General features: G+C 36.2%; 1 protein-coding gene across 6 annotated transcripts in view; it reads right to left on the bottom strand.

Moving 5' to 3' along the window:
- Positions 1-14701, bottom strand: part of Ih (hyperpolarization activated cyclic nucleotide gated potassium channel Ih) — a 383966-nt gene that overhangs the window by 125174 nt on the left and 244091 nt on the right. Inside the window, exon 1 of one of the 6 annotated variants that reach the window (XM_073086753.1) lies at positions 11680-11851. The exons of 4 other annotated variants lie outside the window; for them this stretch is intronic. The gene's annotated coding sequence lies outside the window, so the exon portion shown is untranslated. Of the gene's footprint in view, positions 1-11558; positions 11852-14701 lie in introns of those variants that run through there. One more of the 6 variants, XM_073086751.1, reaches the window with a different exon arrangement.

Here is a 14701-nt window from a genome sequence, read left to right on the forward strand (position 1 = left end):
AATATTAATTTAATTTTAGTACTATCATTTTTCTATAAGTTATATATTTTCTTTTGCTTCAATCAATGAACTACCAATTTATTGGTATTACGAAACATATTTATAGGGTCACATAACCCGTGTACCTTGAACAATGAATGAAACAAGAGCGAATCAGGTTTAACAAGGATGATACTTCTTCCGCTTTAAACGGGTAATGATCATAAGAAGTGTAATGGGTATTTTTAAACCAGCTCAACTGTGAGTAAGGTAGCTGAGCTATGGTAAATAGGTCATTGTATCCGGAATATGAGGAATTCGGTACTTACTTATTGTAAAATAGGTACAAAACAGGTATTATTATGCGCATACATACAGAGCTAGCGAAATTGTTATTAATGCATATGCCATGAAAATGTATATATTTGAAAGAGGCAAAGATTATAGGCTTTCAAAATGGATAATAAAAGTATTGTTAAAAAATAATTTTTGATTTTTGAAAAATGGTTAATGTTCTTGTGTTTTATTTTTATTACCAAATTTGCAAGCTAAAGTTGGTCTGAAAAATCAATTCTAAAATTTAAGACTAGTTTTATATAAAAGTAAACGCTATCTATAATTAGAGCACTTAATTCTTCGGTGTTATGGCCACACACAGAGATGTGTCAATTCAATGAAAACAATTTCTTACGTATTGCTTGAGCTGTGTTAGAACCCAGAATCTTCCACAAATAGCGGCAAAGCTGTCGGTAAAACCCTCTGTACCCACGTGTAGTATTACATTACAAAGTTAGAAATAAAGAATGAACAGCGTCCGTTAAAACACTTGTTTTGAAACATGTACGTTTCTGGGAATTTGCCGGAAACATTTGACGAATTTAGAACCACGATTGCAGACGTCGAGATTGCGAGAAAAAACAATGATGTAGATTCTGTGGCTCATGGCGTCTGTAATAGAATTGTCTGTGCATTAAAGTGATATCCCATCGAAATGCTTATCTATACTAATATTATAAAGAGGAATGCTTTGTTTGTTTGTTTGATTGTAATAAATAGGCTCAAAAACTACTGGACCGATTTTAAAAATTATTTCACCATTCGAAAGCTACATTATCCACGAGTAACATAGGCTATATTTTATATGAAATATATTTGATAAATAGATTTTGAGGCGGTACAAAGTTTGCCGAGTCAGCTAGTGTAAAATAAAAGAGGAATGGAAATGGTTATTTTTACAAATAATAGTGGCAGTGATAGCTTAGTGGTTGACATTTAGCCTCTGACTCTATGTGCTTAAACGTTTAAAGGAAAGATTGCGAGGAAAGTATGTCTGAGAGTACTAACAAAATGTTACCAAAGGTGTCTATTGATTCGCACTTGGCCAGCACCTAACCTAACCTAACCTAAACCCCGCTTACCCTGAGAGGAGATCCGTGCCCAGCTGTGTTACAGTAAAGGATTGACGAGGACAATTAACTACTGCAATGTAACAATTATTACTTATATTTAAGTAATATTCAATTTTAAGTAATTTCATGTTTAATATACGTTTGTTTATAATAAATAATTAGCGTTATTAATTCAAATGACTTCTGAGGGTAAACGTCCCGATGAAAATTATATACTGCGAAGTTCTCTACATTGTTTTCAAAGTCACGACCCTCGTGGCGGAGCGGTCGCCATACCGGTCTGACGCGCGGAGGGTCCCGGGTTCGTTCCCGGCCAGACAGATTTCTAAATGTTGAATTTAGATTTCTGTTTCTGGGTCTGGGTGTTTGTGTACCTGTCTTTGTGTGTTTCCATAGCACCCACGATACAGGGAATCCTAGTGTGGGGTTGTGAGTGTAAAAAACTTATTGTTTTCAAAGTCTAATTAAGTGTGCATATCTAAGTAGATGTTATGTCCTAAAATAAATGCACAGAAAGGATATCATTTACAAAGCAATGATAACCTGGTGATATGAATTTCGACCTCCAGCTGAGCCATGTGAGGTCTGAGTTCGCGTGCTAAGATTATTGTTTTATCTTTTGACTTATTATCTGACCCGATGTTCTACATTCGTTACAACAACAACTTAGTTCTAGATAATAGTGATAAACATTTTATTTATATTTTAGTGCATTCGCAAAGTTTTAAATAAATTAAATAATAATCAATCAAAAACATATTTACGGTCGAATTGATAAAACTCCTCCTTTTTAAAGTCGGTTAAAAAGTGCTATTAAAGTGTAGGGTAGAGTCCGCGCTAAACTGCTAGTCTGCTCCGAATATAGCAATGAGTCCCTTCGTAATAGTAAATTGTAAATATTAGCGGGAAGAAAACAGCGCGGGATCTCTCCCGGCACCCGTCCGCTGCCCGCTCTCGGGGGGTACATAGTGTATGTGAAGTCTACCAATACGCACTTGGCCAGCGCGGTGGACTTTGACCTTATCCTTCTCATTATTAGAGGAGACCCGTGCCCAGCAGTGGGACGCTAATGGGTTGTGGATGAAAAAGATATATAAATTAAATCTATTAATAATTTGAATAGAAATTGTTTATTTTTCTGTAGACGGAGTGACTGATTTTACTTTGTTCTAATATTAAAACTGTGCGTGTTTTGTTTCCAGAATCCAAGAATGCTACTATGTATGTAGAACAAGAGAATAGTTTCGTGATGTTAACTCTCGATTTGAAATTAGTCAACAACTAACATTGGGATTTCAGTTGTAATAACAAACGAGTAGGTATCCCATGTTCGCATGACGGTCGTAACGTATTGCAACGCTTTATTACGTGCGGTGCTGTAAGTCCCTATAGTAATATGGTTGACAGATTTTATCACTATCCACAAATATTTTTGAAATTTAGTATTTTATAAAAAAATCTAAACACGCAAATTAGATCTGACGAATATTTTTTCCGAGCATTTTAAGAGCTTTACTTAATTTGTTAATTAAATTAATTTATGTTGTTGAGTTGTGCTCCGTGCTAAAATTTTCCTAAAATATTTGAAATAATTATTTATTTATTATGTAAATTACGCAGTATTAGTTATTTATTCGTAAATTTTCTCTAAAAATGTTTTTATTTGTCAAGAATAAAAAAAACAAAACTTACTAATAAGCTGTTTGTGGCTTGATTCAATTTCAAGGCGGCGAAGTATCTTTACTAATCTATGCTGATCTCAATAAAATTATTTTAACTTTGAACTTAAATATATTTACTAAAACTATATAGCTACTAACCCTACCGTCAATCATACTAGACCCAGTTAAGGCCATTTCAATCATCAAAAAACGTTACCCATTGTGCGAATCGACAAATGCAATTTGATTCATCGCATTATGCAAATTTATGTCAATAGTATCCGTTGGGTTGCCACCGCCAACGCTGTCCAGGATGTTTGTCATTTTCCAATTAGTAACACTACCAAACATTTTAATTGCATATGGCGCTAGGATCGCATACCAATATTGTTTGATTATTTTTAGTCACTACCCTAAGGCCCGTGCCAGACATAACAAAAACATTTGAACACATATTTGAACACATGTTTGAACACAGTGAAGCACGGGTATTTGAGTATTTGTTCAAGGATTGCTTCAGACATTTGCACTTTGCCATTTGGTCTTGGTTTTTCGAGCGCACATCAAGGCGTTCAAACTTCAAATATGTGCGGAGCCTGATACACATGCGCAAAGTCCAGTTGCTAGGAGACCATGACATGAGTGACAGGTTAAGAAAATTAAACAAATAAGTATTCAAATGTGTGAGCAAAGCCTTTGTTCAAACATTTGTTTATGTCTGGTACGGGCCAATTAGTAATACAACCAATCTATTAATTGCATACGGGCGCTAGGATCGCATACCATTCCTTTTTTTTATGGTTCTGTACCCAAAGGGTAGAAAAGGAACTCTATTACTAAGCCTCCGCTATCTGTCCATCTATCACAGGGCTCTATCTTTTGATCCGCAATAGATAGTCTCTAAATTTTTACAGAGTACGCATAACGGTGGTTGATATAACAAAAATTACTAAAAATAAAAAAGGTTGAAAATTAATCAAAGTCACCATACAAGAAATTGCTATTATTGCGGTTTTTGCTTTATCTATTGAGCCATAATAGCTAGACAGTTCGAACAATGTGGTGTTTTACTACTTTAGATGTTAGAATTTATCATTTTGAAATGAATTTATTTATCGTCTAATGATGTAAGTTAATTACAGTTAAGAACTTATTGATAAAACATGTTTTATTGGTACATGGTATTTTTTTCTTTAGTCGAAGCAGTTATTTACAATAGTTATTTACGAGTAAATAGGTACTTATCAGTACCGTTTACATTTCGTAAAATGTATTAGTAACAGATATGAAATGGAGAAACAAACTATTGTTTTTAAGGCTTTCGAAGGGTTTGAGAAATACATAGCTCTCTATGTTTTGGTGGGAGATTTAATATCGTTCGTCATTTATTATTGTCTTAATGCTGGGTATGGTCTCTGTTGATATTTTAGGTGGTTTAATAAAAATAAAACTTTTTTAGATAACACGGAAAAAATATACTTTTATTGGTGAAAAAAAATGTCTGCCACCGAGTGCTACCATGACAGGAAGAAGAGAGAAAAAAAATGTTGCCAACTAAACATACATAATTATTAATGCCAACTTACGATGAGGTTGCGTTCTCAATTACCAACAGTCTCCTCACAGAGTGAGGCCAAGAGCCAAATTGGTAGACTTCATACACCTGTTAGATTTTTTTTGAAGAACTTCCAGGCATTTAGGTTTTCTCACAATATATCCTACATCGTTATAACAAGCGATATTTACTTTCTAATACGCACAGAACTTTCGCATTAACGTGATTGGGAATCGAACTTCGGACTCTATGATTAAGACGCCAAGTTACAATCAAGTCACTTCATACCATCAAAATATTGTAATACATATAAAGAGTTTCACCCAGTTTCGCGTCGACCCTATGGCATAATTTTGATGAATGCGAATTTAATTATTCATTGAATTTATAATTTCCTCTGTGGTAGTAAGGTTGTACATTTAAATACACGGGGTGTTTTGATATGTACAAATACGAAAAAGAATTAAAAAGTGCAAACGTAAAACTTGATGAATAATTAATTTTCATGCATATCTGATATACCAGACAGTAGGTATATGCTGTCTCGCGGCGTCCCTGTAGTTCCGGGAGTAGAATAGGACTACGGTATCCCCTGCCTGTCGTAAAAGGCGACTAAAAGGGGGTTTCGGGGGTTGCGGGCGGCAAGAGTGGGAGCTCGAACCGCCCGGCCAGCGGCGACGGGGCAACGCTTTAAGAGGACTCCGGTTGCGTTCCTTTGGAGATCCCGGAGCCCTCTACGCAGCGCTGAGGACGGCCACCGGGGGGGTTTTAGTGCGGTAAAACTCCCACATAAGCCGGCGTCGCTCCCGGGTACCTTTTGAAGGTTTCCCCCTCGATAACAAAAAAAAAGGTATATGCTGTCTGGTATGGTCTCAAAAGTGGTAGAACCTTTAATGTTTCGGCTACGGAGATGTTACTGCCACCCTTATTTCAGCCGTAAGTATGATGTAATATTTAGGTAGAGAGATTTATGAGTAATTCCTAGTTAGCCTCAAAGGTAGTTACGTGACTAGTGGACCAATTTATTTTATACCTTATGTAAGGTTTGGAATAAGCATTTTTTTGAGAAACTTTGTAAGAATGGCATACAGTTATATAAAGAAGAAACAAAACAACAACAATAATAACATAACATAATAACATGAAATTTATTGTCCTTAGTTCTATTCATATATCAATATGCAATTATAGTAACAGTGATAGATAGTTACCCTAGAGGCCTTAAATTCGGTATCTCTATCTGGAGGACTGAGATTCGAAACTTAGATATACGTCTCTACTAGAATAGGGCAACGGTATCCCCTGCCTGTCGTAAGAGGCGACTAAAAGGGGGCTTCCTGGGTTGCGGGCGGCAAGAGTGGGAGTTCGAACCGTCCAGGAAGCGACCCCGGGAAGGACGGCGGTATGAATGTATTAGAAATCAATGATCACCTAATTAAACCACATGGTTAGCGTAGTGCATGAAAGCTTAAACATCATTCTGAAAGAAGACCCGTGCCCAGCAGAGGGACATTAATGCATTGACAAACAAATCCTTGATATAATCGACTTCACAATTTTAGATAAATCTTGCCAAATATCTACCGTTCTATTCACACAGAGTCAATGGGTTGCACGTGCTACGTTATATAATGTTTATCAATTGTAACCTGGTTAATTGCTTTCAATTTATCTACGAATAAAACTAACTGCTGTCAGTGGCTTCGGCCACTAATCGAATTAGTTAGTATTATTTTGTACACAAGATTATAATTGTATGTGACAGCTTTTTCTATAGATTTCAGTGTTATAAATGTGACGTACATACTTCTAGAAGTCTAGACCACAGAGATGAACCATATGATCCATAGTAAAATACATATTTGTGGGTTCTACTTAAATTGTAGAGCCGCTACGTTCTCCGTTGAAGGGTCATACGATTCAAGGAATATTTATCCGAGGCGTTCCAACTTAGTTTAGCATTATTGCTACTATCTAAGCTGTAGAGCTGCTCAGTTCTCCTTTGAAGGGTATGGTAAGGATATCTGAGGCGTTCCAGCTTAGTCCTCATGGAGAGCAAAACATCTGTGGCCAAACTATCTGTCATAATTTAATCATTTTTGTTGTTAATTGCAAATGACCATGGGCGGCAGTAGTCACTAAGCTTCACGTAAAATGCAATCCACTGGTCTGCTACTCTTATATTATGAAATACTCGTATATACTCGTATAAATAACTTATAATTTATATACATCTAAATCTAAAATAATAAAAAAAATATCTAAAAGTAAAATCTAAAAGAGTACTTGAACATTTGCAACCGGCTGCTTCTGGTACAAATAAAAATAGGGTAGATTTGTTATTATTACAGTGACGTAAAAGGTCATAGTTCGCGATTGTAAATTCATGCGATCACACGATAACTGAAGTTCTACCTTTGTTCAATACAGCTAGCAAGGTTACGTTCTGAATATATGACATCGAAAATTTTAAACTTCCTTTAACCTAGTTTTGAATACGTCTTTGAACAAATTAGAAAAGATTAGACTAAAATAAAATGTACTTTGTTCTATAATATAGGAGTAGCAGACGAGCATGCAGTCCATCTGATGGTAAGTGGTACTGCTGCCTGTTAACATATGTAATTGACCCTAGATAGGATTATATATTTCTACTTGAGATCGACCACAGATGCGCTACCCTTTAGGACTAAGCTGGAATACCTCGGAAAAGTATGTCTCCCTTACTTCCTTCAAACCAGAACCCACCAGCGCTTAACACTGCTGTTATTAGGCAGAATTGGTGTGGCGGTGGTGCCGCCGTAGTCAAACCACAAAGGGTTCTACCACCTTCAAATTATTCCTTCTTTGAAAGGTGGCAGATCAGTATGGTTCGAATCGGGTGATACCACTGTCACTCCTATTTCTAGCGAGAAGCAGTTCTAGCTTTTGGTGGGTGGTTGTTGATACCAGCTAACTTATAATGAGGCGACCTCAGTCGACAGAGTAGCAGAGTGCCAACGCATTAATATGCAAATTTGGTAAAGACGTGAACGATCTACTTGATGTAGAGTTGTCACTTCCATTCATAAATATCTGTAAAATATTCTATCATCAACCTATTACTATCCAACTGTGGATGTTTTTTTATAATATTAGAGTAGCAGACGAGCATGCAGTCCACCTGATGGTAAGTGGCTACTGCCGCCCATGGACATCTGTAATCAACCCCAGACAGGATTAGATATTCCTAACTGAGGTCGGGCACAGATGCGCCGCTACCTCTGAGGACTAAGCTGGAACGCCTCGGAAAAGTCTGTCTCCCTTACCGCACCCTTCAAAACGGAACACAGCAGCGCCTAACACTGCTGTTATTAGATAGAAATAGGTGTGGCGGTGGTGCCGCCGGAGTCGAACCACAAAGGGTTCTACCACCTGCAAATGTGTTCTTATAAAGAATATATATACACTAGACCACCATTATAATGGCAAATGCCACGATAGTTAACTACACATTTTGAATTTTAAGGCCTATGTAAACATAGATATGTTTTCTTAAAATTGATATTCACCAGTGAGAATTGAGTTATAACATTCATATAAAAAAAATTGGAGTTGTATGATTCAAAGCCCGTCTAATACGAGTAACTGAAATTCATAAAACTATGTAAGTACAGTAGCACTGGTAACTTATTTGCCTACGCCTTCAAATTGTTTTAATATTATTTATAAGATTTTTATATTGCTAATAAAATCGAATGACCCAGTTTTGCTATCCTTACAGATAAAGTTGATGTTTAAATTGAACGTCAAATGCAGGCCTCTAGACATTCCCTATAGTATTGTACGATGTATTTCGCTATTTAAGAGAAAACCGAGCCTAAAGCAATATAAATTTATTATTTAATAGATAAAAAACAGAGTTCAGATTTTTTTCTTTGTTTTGTCAACCAATTTTTATGTTTGGGAGTTATGACGATCCTTTGGCAAATTGATAGCTTGAAAATTGGTAGCTTTAGCGATTATACTTGTCAATATCAATACTTGCTTGGCGTTTATTTTAGTCTTTCTTTCTTCGTCTTTAGTTGTTTATAGATACGCGAAAGGAGTCGAATAATGAAAGATTTTTCGAAAAAAATATCAAATATCTGGTTATAAATACCGCTTTGGTTGCTCAAACAATAAAATGGTCGACCAATCTGCAGCGGCTAAAGCAACTTGTCAGTAGCTTAAGCGTCAAGTAGCCAACGCATCTATCGCTCGGGCGATAGCAGCCAAAGGCTATCTTAGTCCTATTAAAAAATTATTTTATAAAAATTATGGTCGAATTTTTACCTTTAGATTCGAGTCTAGAACACTAGTTATTATGTAAGCGTGACTTCAAAACGTGAAAATCTTTATCTCGATCTAAACAATGTATCAGTTATAACCTCCTAAATTCCACAGAATGTTACTACTAAAGGAAAATCCTTTAGTTATTTTCGAGAGCACTTTGATATTTAACGAGCGTATTATCACACTTTGTGAATAAACGATTCGTAAGATTTTGGTTAAATCTATAGAAGCCGCTCTATTCTGACGCCCATTAAAATTATTCCGACGAATATTAGATATTAATTTTGAACGTTGAACAAACTGCCTTTTTGGGGTATGAGAGTATCAAATGTAATTTATAGTGGTCACGTCAGCCTATGGACATCTGTTACTTAATCTCACTAAGATAGGAGTTTAATACTTCTCAAGGTATTCAAAATTGTTTTTGCCTTCATAACTAAATAGATATATAGCACAAGAAAGAAATGTACTCACATGAGAATGTAAGTACATTTAGTCGAGATTCAAGAAGAAATTGAACATTGTTTTTCAACAAAACGTTATATCAAAGAAATTGATAAAATGTTCAATTTCGCTTAGTTTTCGCGTTGAAACACGAAAATCTTTTGATTTTTCGATTCCAAGATTCAGTCACGCTACTGGTGTGGCGTCTAACTAACAATTAGTCGTGAAGATACGACACTCGTATCGTTAATTTGTTTAATAAACATGAATTAATCGTCAACGTACGATACACCACGTGATCGCTAATGGTAAATAATATTGTTGCGCGAGCCTCAAGTGGATGTAACCAATACGACTATGGATTATATCAATTGAGCCTAAGAATCGGTATCAACTGACGGCGCCTCATACGTTTCAATGTCAGTCAGCTAATCTCGTTTGAAGTAAATAAATAAATAAGACGCTTTCACGGCAGCGAGAATTCCTGGTGTCGTGCTTTGGACTGTCATAAAACGCGTCTAAATTTATAAGAATCAAGTCAGATATTGATTCTAGGATGACCATGCCTGAGACGTCTAAATTGTAGCAAATAGCTAAAATATTTCAGTAATAATATTGGCACAGATGGTTCGACCTTTGAAAGATATATTATAGTGCAGTACCATACTTATTTCTATAAGCAAAGCTATTCTTAGATTTTTAAGGGTATGGATGTCGCCTGGTTGACGTAAGACGACCATCTTAGTCCTCAGGGATAGCAATGCATCTGTGGTCGACTTCAGATAGAAGTCATGTTATAGATGGAGCTGGTAACAGATGCCTATGGACGGCAGTGATCCCTAACCCTCAGAATTCTTGTTTGCTACATAATCTTGTAAGAAAATTCCCGAAATATCGATTGAATTCTGCTTTGTCCGTTTGGCAACCAATAATGGCTTGTGGTTACCTCAGCGTCGGATATGCAGATCAGGGATCGATTCCTCGGGAGCTATACATCTAAATGATGATTAAACCTGTTGTGGGTTTTGGTGTTTGTGTAGGTATCTTGGAAATTAACTATCACTTGCCTATAAGGGTGAAGGAAAACATCATTAGGATATCTTCGTAATTGATTATCACTTGCTGTAAAGGTGAAGGAAAAGTCTGAAATTCTATGAAAAATTCTGAAAGATGTGTAAAGTCTACTAATGTCGTAGTAAGCCAGCGCTGTAGACTGTGGCCTAAATCCTCTCTGTTTCTCTCTGAGAAGAGACCAGCGATGGGACAAACGCGGTAGAGTTTGGCCTAATCCTTTGCTGAGAGAAGATCTGTGCCCAGCAGTGGGACACTAATGAGTCGAAGATGATCACGATAGCTTAAAGATTCTTAAAGTCTTAGCCTAGTTTACGAGTGAAAACCGCTTTGGTTTACACTTGAAAATATTTCGTGTCTACTTTGAATTTCTCACACTGAATCTCACACAAAAGATATATTCGTCGTCGCGCGGACAAGTTTTTCATGACAAAGCAATGCAAGTTATTTATGAAGCAGACTGAAGTCAACCTCAAGCATCACTAGAAATTCAGCCATGAACACATCAGATTTAAGTGAACTTTTATGTTTTTTTTGCTCTCTTTCAAATTTAAACGAATGATACTCTTGTTTTCGCATTAGCCGATGTTATGACTACATTCAAAACTGTAAATTGTTTTTCGGATGATTACAATTGAATTGCAGCGACGGCGGGGAATCCGCGTATGTTTACCTCACGCTAAAAGAACTCGAGATTTCTTATTTAGAACGTCTATGATGTTTGTTGTGAAATGAAAAATATAGACCATCACATTTCTACTTACCTACTTCTGCTGTTATAAATCACAGTGCCTCAAAGATAGCTCTGAGAATCTAGAATAATACTTTAAAAATACTCACAATAAATTACGAAAATGCGAAATTATGGTTAATTCTGAAATATTTGAAATTACGTTTATTTTGGCGTTCACTTTGGCTCGATGCTCGACAAAGTTAACCCATTTGACGCGGATTCTATAATTCCACTCCGTGGATGTGTGTTCTCAATTATTCCCGCAAACGATACGATAATGCATCTCATTGTAACTAATTACCGTACGATAACGTCATTCCAATATACGAAATAATGATTTGTGCTGTAAAATTCAATTTTATGAACTCATATTTAATATAAATTATTAATACCACATATAATTATATTTTAATATCGTTACACCGGACTGAGCCCTCAGCCGTGGACACACAAACGGACAACATTGCAAACATTTATGAAGCTTTCGACACCCTGGAATAATTATCTACGAACGTAGCGACGAAATCCTTTTAGTGGCATTGTGGTCACAGATTTATTCCTGATTAACTAGAATTGGCACTGCACTCGCGGTAACACGGTAAGGAGTCGAGACGAGTCGAGTCGAGCTTATTCCCGTAGCGTGGGAGACATGTCAGCGCGGTCGGCGTGCGGCGTAGGACTGTACCGTGCACGCCGCGCCGCCATGCGCGGTTGTCACTTCCAGACACTCCGCATTCATGGTCAATGCTAACTGCTCGCTGGTTCCTGGTAACCGAAATCACGATATGCACATGCAATTTGTTAATACGTAATTTGTAATTCGTCTATTTTTAGCTCAGAATAAATAAGTTATTAAAATTGTGATTGTGTCGTTTACACGCGTGAAATATTGCGTTTTTGTCGTTACGAAGTGCGTGACAATTTGTTGTTTGTCATGTTCGTGTAAATATTGTATTATCTAATATTTTCTGACTAAACCTCCAGTGAAGAATGAAGAAATCGTGCTCGGTCTATTAACTCACGTAATTTCGGAGGACACTTACGGATATTTTTATAAATAATCTAAATACATAGCTCTTTACTACAAAATACCTATTTCTGTTCTACACCAGTAATGTTAAGCGCTATTTTATTCCGGTTACAGCAGTGATGAAGCAGCAGTTATTCGACGCGTTCCAACTTAGTGTTCAGGGTTAAGAAAACATCTGTGACCGATTTCAGTTAGGACGCCAATCTTATTTCGGGTAACAATGACCATGTACTGCGGTGATCATCTTCTAATATATAAAATGCTCGTGTCACAGTTTTCGTTGCCATACTCCTCCGAAACGGCTTGACCGATTTTGATGAAATTTTTTGTGCTTATCCGGTATCTATGAGAATCGGCCAACATCTATTTTTCATCCCCCTAAATGATAAGGGTTGTTCACTCTTAACATTTTTTCGGGTCAGCTAGTTTACTATAAAATGGACTGCATTCATTTGATATTTAGAATTCATGAATTCTAAAAGATTCGTTAGAAAGAGCGTTACAATAGTCGCTCTCAAAAATATGTAGGTTTACCTTACTTGTATGTTACATGTTTTAACAAGTATTACAATGTAAGTGATTGTTATATAACAAGTGAACTCTGATTAAAAGAAATATGTTTAGTCATTCATAGATTTAATTCTCATATTTGTGTCAATTTCTTACGGATATAATTTAATACCGATTTTTTTTTAACTACAAACTAGATCCTAATCAAATTTATGTAAATCAACAATTGTAGGCTACATCAATAAAGCCCATATGAATGAAATCAAACGAAGTTAGACGTTGTATAAAACAACATTGAGCTACTAGTTTATAAAGAGCCTTAGTTATACACTATATCTACTGTTTATAGAGGCGACTAACCTAAAGGTTAAATCAGTGGGGTTCCAAGGCAGCTAATTATAAGGTTCCCCTAAGAGGGCTTACCGTTTCATTTGACCGTTCCTTCAAGGCTGCTCTATTTTTATAAGGGAACATAGACATAATAACTGAATAGAGCCCAACTGCTCAATTTGGACTTTGTGCCAATAAGTATTCAGTTACCCCGCGGCGAGTTAACGAAGTTATTTTTATGAGTAATTTTATCTTGTGTTGGGTATTAATCTGTATAATAGGGTGCGATAAAACTTTTGTGGGACCTATGTTGTTACTATAAACATGACAATCTTAAAAATAAATTATAAAAAATTACAAGGGTAGCTTATATGCTACTATTTGTCATACCCAGAACTAATTTGTCGTGTTCCAATTTTAATTTATTGCTGACAATATTTATTGCTAATTATTGATGGGTTCCAAAACAACATAATTCTAGACCTGTTGTGTTCAGCATTGCACTTATCGGTCCAATGGGGTTTACTGTACTGGAACATGAGATTTTTTGTAGTTAATAAGCTGGAACGCCTAGCAAATGTAAGGAAATGGGCGCTTGATTTGACCTGTGGTCACTATAGCGTATAAGCAAGCCTATGAATTACAATTCTATAGGTCATAGACCCATTACTTGAGTGCTAAGTCAGTCTCGTGTTACACATTACTCAGTGTTTCGTGTTAACGATCTTAGGAACACAACGTTGTAATGTTATACTAACTAGTCAGGAGATAAGAAGATATTATATTGGTGTGATAGTATATCATAGGCAGTTATTTTGTAGAGCCTATCAAAAGACGTGCAAAAATGTTTACTTATTAGTAACTTGTATTCAAAAAAATCCCGTCAGTTTATAAAGATAGCTCACGTCATTTCTATAATTAAGACGTATTTTAGACGAATACAATGATACTACATATGTTAAAATCAGTCTAACCGTTTGGGCTATGGGACGTACCAAAGAATGAGACATACATACATATTGCGATCGAAAAACTTTACCCTCCACAGTAAAGAGCCTGGAATAATCATACAACAAATTCTACCAGTATGCATCGGCGGCTGATGTTGTTGCTCAAGTTATAACACTTTTAGAGGCAATGTGACCCAAAAAACGTTTTTCAGAAAAACTACAAAATGATTTAAACAAATACAAGCGTAGTATTTGAAAGAGATTATTAATCGAGAATTTGTCCATATAGAAATAAGATAAATAAGACGCTTTCTACACTCCAGCCCCACACTAGGATTCCCTGTATCGTAGGTGCCATGGACACACACAGAGACAAATACACAACACCCAGACCCAGAAACAGAAACCAAAATTCATCATTTAGATTTTTGTCTGGCCGGGGATCGAACCCGGGACCCTCTGCGCGTCAGACCGGTATGGTAACCGCTCCGCCACGCGGGTCTCTTATATTTATTTAAGTATCTATTTTTTTTAATTTGCATATTGAACACGATCAATCACGAAGTTTTACATAATAAATCTTATTTTACAAATTTATTTGTATCATTTCTAAAGATACGAAATTTCCATCAACGACGATGATTACATCAGGTGGCCCGTCCGTCACCCTGAATTCTAAATGAGCTTCATAAAACTTTGTCTACAAGAAAATACT

Source organism: Epargyreus clarus, unplaced genomic scaffold (assembly GCF_041222505.1).
Source record: "Epargyreus clarus isolate Ecla_fem2 unplaced genomic scaffold, WU_Ecla_fem_2.2 ptg000024l, whole genome shotgun sequence".
Classification (NCBI taxonomy): domain Eukaryota; kingdom Metazoa; phylum Arthropoda; class Insecta; order Lepidoptera; family Hesperiidae; genus Epargyreus; species Epargyreus clarus.